The sequence below is a fragment of the Nannobrachium achirus genome (assembly GCF_963921795.1).
Source record: "Nannobrachium achirus genome assembly, chromosome: 12".
Classification (NCBI taxonomy): Eukaryota; Metazoa; Chordata; class Actinopteri; order Myctophiformes; family Myctophidae; genus Nannobrachium; species Nannobrachium achirus.
This window is the reverse complement of record NC_137832.1, coordinates 62,969,402-62,984,523: the sequence shown is the minus strand read 5'-3', so window position 1 is coordinate 62,984,523 and position 15,122 is coordinate 62,969,402. Positions and strand designations below refer to the sequence as shown.

The following is a 15,122-nucleotide window of genomic DNA, read 5'->3' as shown; positions in this document are numbered from 1 at the left end:
AACGCTACATTTGTCTCTGCGTTTTTTTCTTTTCTTTATTTATTTTTGAAATGGTACACGCTGCTCATTTGAATAATAGAGAAAGAAGTACACATTTCAACCAACAAATCTCCCCCCCCCCCCTCCCCCCCCTCTCTCTCTCTCTCTCTCTCTCTCTCTCTCTCTCTCTCTCTCTCTCTCTCTGCTCTAAGAATCCTCCATTCTCCATTAATTCAAACTTTTAATTAGGTCTACAGTGGACAGGCCTACTTTCTCACTCGGTATTATCTTGAAGCAAGAGAAAGGCGTGTGTATGTGTCTGTGTGCGCGAACACACACACGTGTGCGCGCATATATTTGAGTGTGTGTAAGTGTACATGTCTGCGAGTTTGTATTTGGCGTTCAATGCTTGATTTTAGGATAGCGTGCATTTAGAGGAACGTGTGATCGTGTTTTTTCTTATTGACAGAATTACATCACACCAGTAAGACTCCCTATAGTGCAGGCAAAATGGAGTGCTTTTTTTTACGATGGAAACCGTTTCGCTTATGACTTTGAACGCTTTTTATCGCCCGTCCAATCACGACGCGTTCGCAAAAATACAGAGCTGCTCGCCCGAGCTGTTGCATGGTCTGTCTCACTGTCGCTGTGCCCACCAAGGCACCCGACCCACACCCAGGACCCCCTCCATACCACCCCCACCACCCAGGACCCCCTCCACTCCACCCCCCCACCACCCAGGACCCCCACCACACCACCCCCACCACACCACCCCCACCACCCCCTCCACCCAGGACCCCCTCCACTCCACCCCCACCACCCAGGACCCCCTCCATACCACCCCCACCACCCAGGACCCCCTCCATACCACCCCCACCACCCAGGACCCCCTCCATACCACCCCCACCACACCCAGGACCCCCTCCACTCCACCCCCACCACCCAGGACCCCCTCCACTCCACCCCCACCACCCAGGACCCCCTCCACTCCTTTTTTTATTACGATAAACGATAATATCGCTTATCGTCCCATCCCTATTGAGCAGAAACCTCTTATCTCCAAGTTGTAACTTTTTTTCTTGATAAATTGATGCCCTTTGATGTCATACTACAGTATCACACAAAAGTAGCACAAATAGCTGATCTATAAGCTCACAAAGTGTCTAATCACGTTCTGACAAGTCTTGAGCTTGTAAATCGTCATTTTTTGGGGATTTCCTATAAAACTTGAATCCTATTTCAGACACTGTATTCACACAATACATTAACTGTCCTACTGCCAGATGTTATTAAGTGTGCCTGCCATGCAAAACACTTATTGTACTCCCCCATACTTAAGTAAGTAAGTAAGTAAGTAACGTTCTTGCAAATTTGGAGCCGTAATAACTGCCGCACGATTTATGCCACCGCCGCAATATATACATCAAAACGTGCGGCTCGGCCGGGAATGGTGTGCTATTACTTTTCTAAGAGAAAAGTTGTATCGTTTAATTGATATTAATTTATTAGTGAATTAATTTTACCCATTGAATTATAATGGGAATCACAAAAACTCACATTCAATATTTCTTTTCTCGCAAACCATAGGGGCTACAGTTTCAAAACTTGGAGAGGAGATTTATAATGATATCAAGGATTAAATTAAAAAAAAATCGTCAGTTGGCCTCATGGTGGCGCTATACAGTAACAGTCCACTTTACGTTTTGGCCTATAACTCTTGAACCGTGGGTCGGAAAATTAAAAATATTTTTCCCTGGATTCCTTGGGTCATCACGCATCTCTCAATATAGGCCACGCCCATTTGCGTCAGGATAGATTCTCCGCCATTTTGAATTTTCTTCAAAACACACCTTTTGCTCCTTTTCCTACATATTTTCTCCAAATGTCACAAAAATCGATACACACGATCTATGGACTCATGCAATAAACATATTTAAACGATATTTTGATAGTCCATACCGTTCTTCCGTAACAGGGTTCCAAAGTTAGCGGGAGGAGCCCGTTTTGAAAGAAGTAGCCATAAATCACAAACGAAACATCCAGTCAACACCAAATTTTAACCACAAGTGGGGGGCGCTATACTGAACATATACCCAAAAGCATTTCCACTTCGACCCATAGGGGGCACCACAAACGCGCAAAACGTAACCGTTTCATGCCAAAACGTGTTTTTCAGGGGGAACGACCCTCTCAAAACGAAACACTAACACCAACCGCTACACAAGGTTGCACAGACTTAGCGAGCTGCAGGCACACTTAAAATTTCTTAGAAATTTTCTATTCTAGTTATTTATTTATTGGGGCTGGTGCCAGCAAAAAGCAGCTTACCTTTGCGATGTTATAGAAAGTTATCTATTGATAATTTTCAAACTAATTCGTTTTACAATGGAAGCTCATATGTGTACTTTAGCCGAGCTGGCGGCAGAGGGCAGCCTTATGCAAAGAATTACTGTGAATTGGGCCGCTTCGCTTGCCATCCATTCAGAGCATAGAAATGCATTTTCTAGAACAGATCCACAGAAAACAGCCAGGAAGTGATTTGGGACTCCATTATTGCTAACGTGCGGTGGATTCTTGAGAGCAGCGTTACGGGAGATGTTTTTACTGTACACGGCGGCGCGACCTCTCATCAGCTTTACAGTCATCAGACAAGGTAAAAAGAACGAGCCGCATTGGCAGCGCGCTGGGTTCAAAATTGGGGCGAACGGGAACGTCTGAAGCAGTAAAAGAGTTAAAAGTCTTAACATAGTACATAGAGCACCTATTTTAGATAAGTCTATTGTTCTTGTGAGCTCAACCCTGCTATGGGTTTGTCCAATTTGACCAGTGTTGTTGACTAGCTTGGTAATATCTCCCCGTGTGTGTGTGTGTGTGTGTGTGTGTGTGTGTGTGTGTGTGTGTGTGTGTGTGTGTGTGTGTGTGTGTGTGTGTGTGTGTGTGCACATGTGCACATGTGCACGTGCGTTGCTGATCAAAACAATAGCCCCCTAAGAGGCTCACTCGTAAGAAGCCCTCGCCACACGAACGCCCCTTCATGACAGGCTAAGACAGGGTCAGCAGCAAGGTGAGAGACACACAGAGGGTGAGAGGGGAGAGGGGAGAGGGGAGAGAGAAAGAAGAGATATAAGAGGAGGGGGGCAGAAGGAGGGAGGGAGAGAGAGAGAGAGAGAGAAGGTCATGGAGAGAGAGGTCTCCTGTCTCATCTCTGTCACTAATTGAAGTGTTTCTCCTGCCGCCTGACGACATGTGAAAATACTCTCCAAAACCAACAATCCCCCTTTATGTCAGGCAGGCCCTCGTCTGTCTCTGAGTGGATGCCATACTCTGCAACCATTCAGTAGGACATGCACGCGCGCACACAGGCACACACACACTTACAGTTTTACCCCTCTGGCGGGTGGGAAACTCGTATGTCCAAAGCTGTTACTTTTCAGGATTCAAATCGCAACGTGGTTTTGAGCTTGTAGATCGGCAGTTTTGTGTTGCTACTAGAGACAAAGGGGAGATACGAGGTTTCTGCCAGACAACGACAGTGAGCTACAGACCGTTCCCTACCACACAACACTAAGTGACCTGACCAGTCCTTTGTAGTTTGTACCAGTAGCCATCAGGCTCCACTACCAAACCTGACCCTTATGTCTGCACTGTCTGTTTCAAATGTCATGCAAATTTGTCCTAAATCAAAAATAATTGAAGCATACACACTTGTACAGTATAGCTTGCTGCTTATCAGAAATGGAAATTCAAATCAAACTATAATGTAAAGATATTTAAAAATATCTGTTTTAACTAAGCTATAACTAATAGTTTCCATTCTTGGTTTTCAGGAGGTGTAGTTCCAGACTGTATGTTATGTACAGTGGCATTCAGAGATTGTGGCGTCGTTTTCTGGCTACGTGAGACTGCACCTGCACATGGGCTACTTGGAGTGTATGTAATTAGTTTGACAGACTCGTATTATTATGAGATTATATTCTGGGTTCGTAGGTGAAATTGCGCTTAGTTTGGCTTCACTCATTGTTCAATGCACGCTCATCCTGCTCAGCTGTCTATTCTAATTCTTATCTATTTATATCAGACTAGTCCGCTCCTCTCAAATATCCTAGCAGGCAGAAGCCATATTTCTTTAATTCTATAAATTCATCATACAAGAGTGGCACACAAAAGTAGTGAAAATAGCAGAGCTACAAGCTCACAACGCCGATTAATGCCCCTGCTTCATCATACAAAACTGGTGCACTAAAGTATAGTTAAAATAGCTCATCTACAGGCTCACAACGTGTCCCATTGTGAGCTTTTAGATCGGCTAGTATCACATTTTTAAATGTTTTAAAATGGTAAAAAAAAGAAAGAAATCATTACATCTCCATCTTTAGGACATTCCGGAAGGAGTTAATTATTTAACAGAGACAGAGCTGGAACGTGTGTGTGTGTGTGTGTGTGTGTGTGTGTGTGTGTGTGTGTGTGTGTGTGTGTGTGTGTGTGTGTGTGTGTGTGTGCGTGTGTGTGCGTGTGCGTGCGCGTGTTGGGGTATTACCTGCACGATCGTGGCGATTGAGTGGCGCTCAAACCCGGAGCGTGTAATTGGCCGAGACAGCCGCCTCTGGTGCCAGCGGCCAATAAGGTGAAAGTTCATCACCGCGGACAACTGGCTCTCCACGGTAACACACGGGGCCTGCTGTGTCATTAAGAAAAAAAAAGAATATTCAGACGGCAGTGTGTGTGGTAAGGTTGGGGAGGGACTGAAAAAATAAATAAATATTCACATCTCTTAATTTGGGGCGAAAGCGTTTGAAATATAATCAGCCACCATTTGTGAGCAGGACTTTATGATAATCGCAGATATTCTACGGTAGCTGTGAAGTGATCAAGGAGAATATTATACCGTCTTCACTACTGAAAATAACTGAAAAGCCTCTTTGCTGTCAAAGTGTCATCGTGCGCCTCGTTTTCCAAGGCTGTCACTCAACGCTGCATCAGTACCAGTTCTTCTTTGAATAATTTACAATTAGACTATATACCATGTGTTTAATGGTGACATCTATTTCAATGTCAAGCTTCTTTTTTTTTTTTTTTTTTATATGATTTTTTATATTGCATAACGTCACTGGCGGCTGTAAACCAAAACAAATGTTGTCACGATTATTTATTTATTATTTAGTCACAAAGCTAAATACAAAAACAAACTAAGCAATGGCACAAATTGCTCACAGCAAGTTTCATCGTGACTACCTTTGTGCAACACTGTCATACAACAACGTATGAAATAGGGCTTTAATTTAAAAAAGACTGTAACGATATTCAAGTTGCAATATAATAAGCTACACTCTTTACAGTACACTGTACTGTATTTATGCAGTATCCCCATGCACTTTACAATATTATTATGCAATTGGATAAATATAAAGTATAATGTACTTTAAATGATGAATAAATAAATATTGCAAAATATAATAATTACATTAGAAATGTGATGGCATTGTAACCACTCGGGTATGGCGTTTACGGTTGCGTATTTAGACAAAGGTCCTTTAACTCAGTTAGACCGGGTACGCATCATTGCGTATCATTTCATACTTTAGCTATAAAAAAATAGCAGATATACAAGCTCACAGCGCGGCACCGAGTGCCGCGCTGCGAGCTTGTAGATCTGCTATTTTTTTTAAATCTTGAAAATGTGTGCAATTCTTTGTGTCTTCTGAATCCTTCTAAGGTTTTCTATATCGGCGGTGCTCAAACATTTTCATGTGAAGGACCCCCAAAATGATATGTATTTGGCCACGGACCCCCATTTCAAAATATTTAGTTCCAGGGACCCCCCCAGAAGCAAATACTTGAGTTACAAATGTTCCCTTTAAAAAATATATACATATATATATTCAAAAATGTGCACAAATCTTCACGATTTAAAAATACATAAATAGCAGATCTACAAGCTCGCAGCGCGCTGTGAGCTTGTATATCTGCTATTTTTCAATTGTTAAAGCATTCAATAATTCTAGGCCTAAATGGCTTTAACGACAACCACATGTATGGTGTGCTCAGTGTGTCATCCCGTGTATATTGTAGTGTCTAGAGCGCGACAGAGCTGTCAATACTCTCGTCAGACGGCGCGCACATCAGCAGGGCTGTAACGCCGCGCACAGATATGAAAGGCAACCCATTGATCACCGTGACATTTACTTAGCTCGCCCACCACATGTCCTGCCCTTGTCCCAACATTTGAAGAAAATCACACCGATCAATGACACACATGCACACACACACGCATGCGCGCGCACACACACACACACGCACTGACAGAGACAGATGCACAGAGACTCTTGAATCCACGCAAACCCTCTCGCACCTAAGTAGTACATACATGAACAAATGCAGACATTCATCATACGCAGTGCATGCATGCACAAAAGCACGCTTAAAAGCAGTATGCACTCACCAAAGCATGCACACAGCCCCACACACACACACACACACACACACACACACACACACACACACACACACACACACACACACAGGGCACAAATATGTGACTGAGCATGACACTGGGGCAGTCATTTCGGAAGCCACTACTTTAGACCACAGCTGAAATTACTTTTTTCTAAAATGTGATAAAGCCACAAAAGCATGTCATAAATATCAGGCTACATTTCACTTAAACGCCAGAGCTTAACTCTGCATGTAAATAACACTTTTTTTAATTAATGTGAGAGATCGGGACATAATTCTGTTGGTCCTCCCAAATTTAGAACTTGAATATTTCAAAAGTAGTATTTCAGCATGGCATAAGCCATATCTTCAAAACTGTTGGGTCAATCTCCACAACCAATATATCATTTTGTAGCTATGATTCCCAGCTTTCAAATGAAATGGAAAAAATGAAAATGAAAAAAAAAAATATATATATATATCAATGACTAGCCGTCAGCCGCGCTGGGACACATATTTGTCACTGCATGGGGGAAGGGACTTCGGGGGAAGGAACCCAAACTCAACCTGAATTCACGCTACGCAGCCCGCAGTTGTTGCTGTTTCGTTAGCCTTGCGTACCAGCCAGAAAACTATCCCACAGACAGGCTCCCAATGCTATGCAGAGTCTGGAACAACTACACATCCCGAAAGCCCAGGAAAGGAAGGTGTCTGTCATCTGTTTGTCATTTCTGCCCACGAAAATCATTTTAGAGCTTCCGTTGCTCCATACAGTCTGTATGGCGGAGGCATTTGAACATTGTGGGAGGCAACAGTCATGCAAGACCATGCACTCTTAACATGACTACTCAAATACAAAGATGACAAAACCATACATTTTATACTTCATCACCAGTAAGACGCCCTAATCGGGAGATAAGCGACCGTCAGGTCACAGTATACACAAAGAGGCATGTAAGTGGCATTGGTTCCACCCACAAGTTTGTACGACAAACGGTTGATGAGTAAAGCCAAATAAAGTTTTGGCCAATGAGAGGAGGGGGCGGGGCAAAGTTAAACCAATTAAGGTGAAGGACTGTTAATGAAGTTAATTGACAGCACCCACAAGTGTGTACGACCAACAGTTAACTCTCCCCACGCTTTGAACGTTAACGTTCGCCCCATTTTTTACAGAACCTCGATGCCAATACGGCGCTCGTTCGGTTCGTTCGTCTGATGACTGTAAGCTGATGAGGGGTCGCGCGGCCGTCTACTGTAAACACATTTTCCGCGGTGATGGTGTAAAAAATCCATTATGCGTTAGATCAACGGAGAACAATTCACTTCCTTGTTGATTTCCTCTGGCTGTAAGGCTCTGTGGCCAGTGACTGGTCTTCTTCTTCTTCAACACATAACAGGCAAATTCACATTCATTCTCGCATGACGCCGCCCTCTGCTGCCTGGCAGACCAAAGTGCACTATTGCACAATAAAAAAAAATAAAAAAAAATGTCTGTCTATCTACTATAACGTCGCAAAGGTAAGCCGCTTTTTGATGGCACCAGACCCAATAAATAAATAAATAATCTGGCAGTAGGAGAGTTAATGAGTAAAGCCAAATAAAGTTTGGGCCAATCAGGGGAGGGGGCGGGGCAAAGTTAAACCAATTAAGGAGAAGGACTCTTAATCAAGTCAATTGTCACCACCCACAAGTTTGTACGACAAACGGTTGATGAGTAAAGCCAAATAAAGTTTCGGCCAATCAGAGGAGGGGGCGGGGCAAAGTTAAAGCAATTAAGGTTAAGGACTCTTAATCAAGCCAATTGACAGCACCCACAAGTGTGTACGACAAACGGTTGATGAGTAAAGCCAAATAAAGTTTCGGCCAATGAGAGGAGGGGGCGGGGCAAAGTTAAACCAATGAAGGTGAAGGACTTTTGGAGCAGCAGGAGTCGGTGGTCCCCTGGAATTCCCCGTGAGCAGCCCAGTTGGGGTGTTGATTTGGTCATTTTTGCACTATTTGGCGGCTGTGACAGGGGGTCCCTGCGGTCCGTGGAGGTCCGGGGGTCCTGAAGGTTGTGGTTTGGCAGGCAAGGAGTGTGTGTGGAAAATTTCACACGGATAGGGGCAACGATGGCGGAGATATGAGTAGGGCAAAAGTGTGACGTGACGTGACGTGACGTGACAGACAGACAGACAGACAGACAGACAGACAGACAGACAGACTGACTGACTGACTGACTGACTGACTGACTGACTGACTGACTGACTGACTGACTGACTGACTGACTGACTGACTGACTGACTGACTGACGGACGGACAGACAGCCGGTGGAGATTTTGATAGTAAATGATGACCCAGTCTAAAAGCTCGCAGCATGTCACGATGCTTGTAGATATTGGCTATTTTCGCTATTTTTTAACGATTTTGGAAATGTTTGGGACCGCTTGACGGCCCCATTCCCAAACTCCCAAAGTTGTTAAGTATGTCTCTGGGTTTTATAAATGTTAAACCAGTGAAAAGTATTAAAGGACAACTTTGGTTTTTGACAACAAGGGTTCATATTTTAGATAGTTGCCTCAAACTGTAATACTTAAGTAAATGTACTTTATGTTACTTTACACCAGTGGTGGAGGGATGTTGGGTGGTCCTAGTGGCTCCAAAAGGAACTGTGATCATGATGTGAATGTAAACTGCTAGTGAAGAAACAGACGATATCGTCTCTGTCGGGTGAAAACCTTGTAAGTCCAAGATTGTGGCTTTTCAGGATTCAACATTGTGTTTTCCAAAAAAGCAGATCCACAAGCTCAAAACGTGTCGCTTTGTGCTGTGCTTCGAGCTTGTTTATCTGCAATTTTGTAATGCTTATTTTGTGCAACAATGTAGTTTGATCGAGTTGGGCGTTGATTTACCAAAAAAATAAACTGAAAAAGGTTTAAAATATGGACATAAGATGCCCATACACCAGCGATATACAGTACTGTACATACAGTATAGGCCATCGCTGGCTTGGATTATTACGGGGGTCTCTCGGGTATTACGGGATCTCGCGTAACTCCTGTGGTTATTTTGCCATCGCTTTCTACCCAGTTACATAATCAGTCTTAAGTTCTGAATCAAAAGTTGTGTTGGAATCAATTAGCATTAATGAGTTTGTGATTCTCATAATGAGCCATATTGGTTATGTATGGGAGGATGGTCTGGAAATTCCTCTTGACGCACAAGATACATCTGGTGGCGTGATGCTGGCTCTACCAATTAAAACGCCTCCACACTGGGTTCTCTCCTCGTCTGAGTCTCGCCATTTTATTCTGCTTATGGCCTCTGTCTGTCGGTTGGAAACCTCATTATGTCCAAAACTGTTACTTTTCCGGATTCAAAATTCAAAAGTAGCAGATTTACACACGCGTTTCGAGCTTGCGGATTTGCTACCTTTGAGGATTTTTGCTTGACGCTCTGATATGATCAAGCAGTGCGTCAGTTTACCAAGAAAAAAAATACAAAAAGTGAAAATATGGAGATGAGAACGATACGAGGCGGAAGTACGTTGCTGTGTGTGTGTGTGTGTGTGTGTGTGTGTGTGTGTGTGTGTGTGTGTGTGTGTGTGTGTGTGTGTGTGTGTGTGTGTGTGTGTGTGTGTGTGTGTGTGTGTGTGTGTGTGTGTGTGTGTGTGTGTGTCCCAATATCATCATAATTAAACATGAAAGTGTGTTTCAGCTTTCAGCTTGGCTTCAGGTGGGCAAAAAACAGAAACGTTAAAAGGATAATGTTTCAAAAATAGATATTATTATTGAGCAATTTGCGATTGATTTGTCTTGCTAAGATATTATTATGATATATACCATGTATATACAGTATATATATATATATATATATATATATATATATATATATATATATATATATACACACACACACACACACACACACACACACACACACACACACACACACACACACACACACACACACACAGTATATATATTCTTTCTTTCCTTCTTGCCCGTGTGCTATACTTCCATTAACCATAATTGTTTTATTTTACACAATAGAAGAATAGAAATCCATTCTGACAGATCAGATCAAGCCCTTCAAACTAATGTGACGACAAGCCGCCATCCTATAGTAAATCAGTGCGCGTTCTTCTCCCGTCTCTGTTTCTCCGTCCGTCTTCGTCCTCGTGCTTCAAATAGCCTAACAATAGCCGGTATTTCTAATATCTCCCCAACCCCCCCCCCCCCCCCACACACACACACACACACACACACACACACACACACACACACACACACACACACACACACACACATTTCAATGCTCTTTTATCTTCTACGCTGAACTTCTGTGGCCTTCCGTTCCACACCGCCCTCCGTGTTCTCCGCTCTGTCCTTCCTCAAAGTCCTATTCTTTTTTTTTTACCCCCGCATCGCTCTCCTCTCCTTCCCCCACAACGCTTGCTTGCTGGCCCCCTGGGGGGGAGAAGTGGGGGTTAGACTAGAGTTGTCCTGCAGCTTATCTGGTAGTTGTCCGAGTCACGTTTTCCCAGGGTGGTTGGTGTTGATGGAAATGGCTAGCAGGTGTAGCGCTGATACCGTGCCGCGTGATAATATAGTGTACAGCGGCCACTGCCAGGCTAAAACGAATGTATCACACCGTCGCAAGCGCTGATAAGTACTGCTTATTGGAGCTGTCATGTGCTGTAAGGGAAAAGGGATGCTGTATATACGTATATATACGCTATCTGTCTCCATGCGAGGGATTGGAACATAGCCGGGAGGCTGGGTTACAATCGTCCAGGGATGGACGTGCCTGGTCTCTCCTGGACCTCCTCTCCAACCACGTGAACATCACCGTGTCTCTGCTGTGTGTTTGTCTTTCACTGTATGGATTACCTTTTTTGATTAATCCATTCAAAACGGGTACACAGTATTGTGTATCATTATTTTATGCTTTAACTATTGAAAAATTGCAGATATACAAGCTCACAGCGCGGCTCCGAGTGCCGCGCTGCGAGCTTGTAGATCTGCTATTTTTTTTAAATAGTGAAAATTAGAATTTTGACCTGATTCTATAAGTGTCTTTTGAATCCTTCTAAGATTTTTTGAAAAACCTATGTTTCTATGTCAGCAATCTGGCCAGCCATCGTCAAAGAAAAGGTCCTTTTCACTTAAATGGAGCTCAGTTAGTCTGTTCTTGAGAGACTACTATGTCAGTGGTTCTCAAACATTTTCATGTGAAGGACCCCCAAAATGATATGTATTTGGCCACGGACCCCCATCTCAAAATATTTAGTTCCAGGGACCACCCAGAAGCAAAATCTGAGTTACAAATGTTCGCTTTGAAAATACATATACCGTCCGGTATTCAAAGATTTGCACACATTTTCACGACTTTCAAAAATAGCAGATCTACAAGCTCGCAGCGCAGCACTCGGTGCCATGCTGTGAGCTTGTATATCTGCTATTTTTCAATAGTTAAAGCTTTCAATAATTCTAGGCCTAAATGGGTTAAAACACCATTAAGACCGGAGGCTGATTCTACTAATGCCTTCTGAATCAGTGGTTATCAAATTATCTTTTTCTTGTCAAGGAGGACCCCCCCCCAATTGGTATCATATATTATATATATTTGGCCCCGGAGGCGGCGGACCCCCATCTGAAAATGTTTGGTGCCACGGACCCCCCAGAAGAGAAGATTTGTGAAAAAAATAAAAAGCTCAATTATTTCAAACACTTTCACGATTTTTCCACAAATGTTCCGAAATATCAGATGTACAAGCTCGCAGCGTGGCGCGAAGTGTGGTGTTGTGAGCTTACACAGTATAGATCTGCTATCTTTGAATAGCCAATGCTAAAATCTGAAACAATACAGGTGCTTTCCCCCTTTTTATTGAGTTTTATTTTCGATTAAACAAATCATTTAGAAGCCTGTTGTTTTGATTTTATGTTTTACATATCAATGAATCAGCGCAAATAACTCTTAATTCATGAATTTATTTATAATTGACTATAACTATCTATTCTGTTTAACCATTTAAGAGCAATAACCACATCTTTAACTAAATGTTATACTTCAGTCATACAACTTTGTTACAAAGTATACCCACATTTTTGTAAACCGTCTCTCTCTCCCCCAATCCCCTATTTTGACTTCATTCATGTTATACTCAATTAATACATCATTGTATTAAAATCTATCTTCTAATCTTCTTTTATAATCGATTACATTTAATTGATTCAATTAACTGTTTTGCGCCTCTGTTTCAGTGTAATGTTACACGATTTTATTTCCATGCCGGTGTTGTCATCTGCTGTCCTGCTTGAGATGAATTGTACAGGCCTTTTTCTGTTCTGTTTTGTTTTTAATCTCACTGTATTTAAACGGGTACACATTATTGTGTATCATTATTTTATGCTTTAACTATTGAAAAATAGCAGATATACAAGCTCACAGCACGGCACCGAGTGCCGCGCTGCGAGCTTGTAGATCTGCTATTTTGGAAAAATCGTGAAAATTAGAATTTTGACCCGATTCTATAAGTGTCTTTTGAATCCTTCTAAGATTTTTTTAAAAACCTATGTTTCTATGTCAGCAATCTGGCCAGCCATCGTCAAAGAAAAGGTCCTTTTCACTTCAACCGGAGCTCAGTTAGTCTGTTCTTGAGAGACTACTATGTCAGTGGTTCTCAAACCTTTTCATGTGAAGGATCCCCAAAATGATATTTATTTGGCAACGGACCCCCATCTCAAAATATTTAGTTCCAGGGACCACCCAGAGGCAAGATTTGAGTTACAAACGTTGAAAATACATATATTCAAAGATTTGCACACATTTTCACGATTTCTTTAAAAAAAAAGCAGATCTACAAGCTTGCAGCGCCGCGCTGTGAGCTTGTATATCTGCTATTTTTCACTGGTTAAAGCATTCAATAATTCTAGGCCTAAAAGGGTTAAAAGCACTGGGCACAAAGTCCTTCTGTATAAGTCCTGTATAAATAAAATCACATCGCATATTTGTGTGTGTGTGTGTGTGTGTGTGTGTGTGTGTGTGTGTGTGTGTGTGTGTGTGTGTGTGTGTGTGTGTGTGTGTGTGTGTGTGTGTGTGTGTGTGTGTGTGTGTGTGTGTGTGTGTGTGTGTGTCAGGTAAGAGTGACCCGTTCTGTGTGGTGCAGCTGAGCAACGATCGGCTACAGACACACACCGTTTACAAGAACCTCAACCCCGACTGGAACAAGGTCTTTGTCTTGTGAGTGGCTCACCACACACACACGCATGCGCGCACTTACACACGCGCGCGCACAGTATAGTACACACATAATGCAAATTCACTGCCATACTGTTGCACACAAAAATAACACTATTGATTCCATGCCATGGACCTTCAAAAATAATGACTGACTGATTATAATTTACTTGACAATTTACTTTAGTGAAATATAGATTTATACTAAGCGATATTCACAAAAGATGCCTTTACGGTGTTTAATCAATAACTGTTACGTAGCCTAGAATGTACAGTATCAGAATTATGTACTATACCAAACAGACCGATTTAAGAAATGTATTGTTTTAAAACAAAGCGAGAGCATAGCTTTTTATCAACGCACTAGTTATTAGTTGCAAATGCATAATTGCTTCCCAATCCCCATGAGTAAACACTACTGTGTGCAGTATCATAACTAATTACTGTAATATGTGGCACCTGTGCATAATCTTGTACTGTATGCATCAAATGCACACACATTTCAGGGACACACTCTGGCGAGCTCCTGTACACTATTAAATCCAGGGTATTCATTTAATTGTAAGAGTGTTAACATTGTGGGTTAATTCTGTACACTCTCAGCATTAAATGACTTGTTTCTATTCACCACCTCCTCTCAAAACATCAGATCAGCCCGTCTTCGACAGACAGCCTGCTTATCGGAGCTGTAATGTCCTCTCTCTCTCTCTCTCTCTCTCTCTCTCTCTCTCTCTCTCTCTCTCTCTCTCTCTCTCTCTCTCTCTAATATCAATCCTATTGTAGTAGAGCCATTTTGAACCACATATTTTGTGCTTAAAGCACGTGAGATATCTTGTACGTGAAATATCAGGCAGGAAAACGCAGGCATCGTGGCGTGACATATTGGAGCTGTCTGTTTTTGTTTTTTAGTTGTTGTTTTACATGCTGTGTGGACGTCGTACAGCCTTTGTGCGAGTTCTGAGAACCACTACCCCACCACACAGTAGACTGTAGGTTAAATTGTAAGGTACAGTAAATATGACATTGTAAACTATCTTGTAAGTTGGGGTATCATTTAGACGGGTTTTGTTATGAGGTATCACACCATAATTGAGATAAAAAAAAATACTGCCATGTACTGTTTTTTTGTTTAATTTTTATTGTTATGAATTGTTATGTAATGTTTTTGTGTGGACACCAGGACGAGTAGCTGCTGCTATTGTACAGTAGAAGCTAACTGGGATCCAAATAAACAATAAAAACACTTTCAGTTGACGGTTTTTGAAAAACCTGTGTTTCTATGTCAGCAATCAGTCAATGAAAAGATCCTTTTCATTTAACTGTAGCTCAGTTAGTCTGTTCTTGAGAGACTACTATGTCAGTGGTTCTCAAACCTTTTCATGTGAAGGATCCCCAAATGATATGTATTTGGCCACGGACCCCCACCTCAAAATATTTAGTTCCTGGGACCACCCAGAAGCAAAATTTGAGTTACAAACGTTCGCTTTAAA

The 15,122-nt window shown here is 42.3% G+C and overlaps 1 pseudogene across 1 annotated transcript in view; it reads left to right on the top strand.

The window, feature by feature from the left end:
* Positions 1-15,122, top strand: part of LOC308295779 (multiple C2 and transmembrane domain-containing protein 1-like) — a 237,581-nt pseudogene that overhangs the window by 218,714 nt on the left and 3,745 nt on the right. The window contains exon 12 of the transcript in view: positions 13,533-13,635. The product of the transcript in view is annotated as a multiple C2 and transmembrane domain-containing protein 1-like (transcript). The remainder of the gene's footprint in view (positions 1-13,532; positions 13,636-15,122) is intronic.